Source organism: Leucoraja erinacea, unplaced genomic scaffold (assembly GCF_028641065.1).
Source record: "Leucoraja erinacea ecotype New England unplaced genomic scaffold, Leri_hhj_1 Leri_167S, whole genome shotgun sequence".
NCBI classification, from domain to species: domain Eukaryota; kingdom Metazoa; phylum Chordata; class Chondrichthyes; order Rajiformes; family Rajidae; genus Leucoraja; species Leucoraja erinaceus.
The window spans coordinates 58,078-62,500 of NW_026575979.1; positions in this window are offsets into that span (position 1 = coordinate 58,078).

Consider the following 4,423-nt stretch of genomic DNA (forward strand, 5'->3'; position numbering starts at 1 on the left):
ATTCTGCAAATACAGCTTCCCCTGATGATTGTGTACCATGTGCTATTGATCCCTCCAGCATAGAGTTGGACACCTTTGCCCATGTGGACACACAAATCCGCATACATTCAGTAAAGATACGTATTGATCGGTTCAACATGATTATGTTGAGTCGTGGTGGAGCAGCGGGTAGTGTTGCTGCCTCACAGCGCCAGAGACCCGGGTTCCATCCTGACTACGGGCGCTGTCTGTACGGGGTTTGTACCTTCTCCCCGTGACCTGCGTGGGTTTTCTCTGGGTGCTCCGGTTTCCTCCCACACTCCAGAGAAGGTGCTGGCTCGAAGGGCCGAATGGCCTACTCCTGCACCTATTTTCTATGTTTCTATGTACAGGTTTGTAGGTTAGATGCTGCTGCACCCGCTGAGTTTCTCCAGCACTTTTGTCTACCTTCGATTTTCCAGCATCTGCATTTCCTTCTTAAACACCTTATCTACTCCACTGCGAAATCTCCTCAAGGTATGCCTACTTTGTAGGTTAATAGGTTTTGGTAAAAATTGTAAATTGTCCCTAGTGTGTAGGATAGTGCTGATGTCCAGTAATCACTGGTCGGCACGGACTTGATGGGCCGAAGGAACTGTTTCCAAGCTGTATCTCGAAGCTAAACTAAACTAAACTAATATCAACTCCAATTAAATACATTTTATTGCATAAAATCAAAGCTACTCCGGAGTGTATTGAACACAGAACATAGAACAGTACAGCATAGGAACAGGCCCTTCAGCCCACAATGCCCAACATGATGTCAATAGACAATAGGTGCAGGAGTAGGCCATTCAGCCCTTCGAGCTAGCACCGTCATTCAATGTGATCATGGCTGATCATCCCCAATCAGTACCCCGTTCCTGCCTTCCCCCCATATCCCCTGACTCCGCTATCTTTAAGAGCCCTAGCTAGCTCTCTCTTGAAAGCATCCAGAGCCCTCTGTCAGAGGATTCCACAGACTCACCGCTCTCTGTGTGAAAGGAAGGAGTTAAGAAGGTAGACAAAAGTGCTGGAGAAACTCAGCAGGTGCAGCAGCATCTATGGAGCGAAGGAAATAGGCGACGTTTTGGGCCGAAATCCTTAAGAAGGGATCTGCCGGCCTATGTTTTTTTTTGTTTCATTTCTGTGACCTTCCACGTCACTTGCCGTTTCTAATCTGGTCCGAGGCTGCAGCTTGAAAATGTACATCTTGCTCATAGCAATTGGAAAGATGGATCCATCCATCCATGCCCAAGCAGTAGCGAGCACTGAGGCAGGGGTAATTGTCCTTGCACTGGAAGCACTTTGCCTTGCGTGAGGCGATGAAACTAGACTGCCCGCTGATTTATGGAGTTGACATGCTCAAACTCACCGGAGACAGGATGATACATGGAATTATTATTCCCTCCACCTCCCCCGACTGTTAATCAGAATACACTGGTGAAATCTGCCTTTCTTGTAGGTCTCTGCCTATGACACGAAAGGGATTATTAATGACATGAACGCTCCGGCAACTACACAACGACCCAGGAAACAAACCAAGAAAAAAGCCACCACGGTAAACTTACAAGCTTTTGTAAACCTAATTTCATGACTTCTGTAAATCCAGCTATTAGAAATTTCATAACGGCATTCCGTTATGATTAATCCAAATGGGGTCAAGTTGGGAAAAGGGGGAGTACAACGAGATCCCAATTGTTCCCGCTGTTGGGGAAGTCCAGGACAAGGGGTCACAGTTTAAGGACTTAGGGGGAAATCTTTTAGGACCGAGATGTGGAAAGCATTTTTCACACAGAGAGTGGTGAATCTCTGGAATTCTCTGCCACAGAAGGTAGTTGAGGCCACAGTTCATTGGCTATATTTAAGAGGCAGTTAGATGTGGCCCTTGTGGCTAAAGGGATCAGGGGGTATGGAGAGAAGGCAGGTACAGGATACTGAGTTGGATGATCAGTCATGATCATATTGAATGGCGGTGCAGGCTCGAAGGGCCGAATGGCCTACTCCTGCACCTAATTTCTATGTTTCTACGTTTCTATGATCTGGGGGTCCTTGTTCATCAGTCAATGAAAGTAAGCATGCAGGTACAGCAGGCAGTGAAGAAAGCGAATGGCATGTTGTGATCATGGCTGATCATCCACAACCAGTACCCTGTTCCTGCCTTCTCCCCATAATCCCCTGACTCTGCTACCCAATCTATTCCTCTCATGATTTTGTATGCCTCTATAAGATCACCCCTCATCCACCTGTGCTCCAAGGAATAGAGTCCCAGCCTGCTCAACCTTCCCTGTAGCTCAGGTCCAAGTCCTGGCCACATCCTCGTAAATCTTCTCTGCATGGTTGGTTAGTAAAATGATACCTGCGATATTTGCGATACTGCTGAATCTGACACTCAGGAACCATTCAACATATCCATCCATCAGGAACATATAAAATTATAAAAGGACTGGACAAGCTAGATGCAGGAAAAGTTTTCCCAATGTTGGGCGAGTCCTGAACCAGGGGCCACAGTCTTAGAATAAAGGGTAGGTCATTTAAGACTGAGGTGAGAAAAAACTTTTTCACCCAGAGAGTTGTGAATTTGTGGAATTCCCTGCCACAGAGGGCAGTGGAGACCAAGTCACTGGATGGATTTAAGAGAGTTAGATAGAGCTCTAGGGGCTGGTGGAATCAAGGGATATGGGGAGAAGGCAGGCACAGGTTATTGATTGGGGACGATCAGCCATGATCACAATGAATGGCGGTGCTGGCTCAAAGGGCCGAATGGCCTCCTCCTGCACCTATTTTCTATGTTTCAGCCATTTGAAAGTTTAAAGACGGAGTGGTTATTTTTAAGGGGCTTTTGATACCATCATGAAGCAAGAGAATGTTATTGTCATATGGCCCAAAGCATAACAATGAAATTCTTACTTGTTGAAGCACAACAGGTGTATAAACTTAGTACTCAATATATACCCTAATAACAGGTTACGGGTAGAAGGCAGGAGAATGGGGTTGAGAGGGAAAGATAGATCAGCCATCATCATCATCATGATCTTACTTTATTGGCCAGTCAAAAACGCTTCACCAGTCCAAAGCCAAACTCCAGGATCAGGTCCATGGCCCAGCAGGGCTAAGTAAATATCCATGCAGTCCTTACCATAGTGGTTAAGAGGGAACTGCAGATGCTGGAGAATCGAAGGTTACACAAAAAAGCTGGAGAAACTCAGCGGGTGCAGCAGCATCTATGGAGCGAAGTTCCTTCGCTCCATAGATGCTGTTGCACCCGCTGAGTTTCTCCAGCTTTTTTGTGTAACTTACCATAGTGGTGATGGCTTCTGTCTTTCGGGCGGCATAGAGTCCCAGCGGTAGAGTTGTTCGCTCACAGTTCCTGAGTTTGATCCTGGCCACGGGTGCCGTCTGTTTGGAGTTTGTACCTTCTCCCCGTGACCATGTGGGTTTTCTCCGGGTGCTCCGGTTTCCTCCCACGCTCCAAAGACGTACAGGTTTGTAGGTTAATTGGCGTCAGTAAAATTGTAAATTGTCCCTGATGTGTGTAGGATAGTGCTAATGTACAGGGTGATCGCTGGTTTGCACAGACTGAGTGGGCCAAAGGGCATGTTTCCGTGCTGGATCTCTGAAGTCTAACGTTTTAAAGATCTGCAGGGTTATGGATCTGGTGCTGGAGTTAACAATTAGACTATTGAGGGAGTGCAGCATAGGTTTACAAGGTAAATTCCCGGGATGGCGGGACTGTCAAATGCTGAGAGAATGGAGCGGCTGGGTTTGTAACCTCTGGAGTTTAGATGGATGAGAGGTGATCTCATGTGGCTAAAGGGATCAGGGGGTATGGAGAGAAGGCAGGTACAGGATACTGAGTTGGATGATCATCCATGATCATATTGAATGGCGGTGCAGGCACGAAGGGCCGAATGGCCTACTCCTGCACCTATTGTCTATGTCTATCTCATTGAAACATATAAGATTGTTAAGGGTTTGGAAAGACTAGAGGCAGGAAACATGTTCCCAATGTTGGGGGAGTACAGAACCAGGGGCCACAGTTTAAGAATAAGGGGTAAGCCATTTAGAACGGAGACGAGGAAACACTTTTTCTCACAGGGAGTGGTGAGTCTGTGGAATTCTCTGTCTCAGAGGGCAGTGGAGGCAGGTTCTCTGGATGCTTTCAAGAGATAGAGCTAGATAGGGCTCTTAAAGATAGCGGAGTGAGGGGATATGGGGAGAAGGCAGGAACGGGGTACTGATTGGGGATGATCAGCCATGATCACATTAAATGGTGGTGCTGGCTCGAAGGGCTGAATGGCCTACTCCTGCACCTATTGTCTGGCTATAATGGGAGACCAGAACTACACACGATACTCCAATAGCAGTCTAAACAAAATCCAATTAAGCTGGAACATGACATTTTGGCTGCATCGTGGCTTGCTGG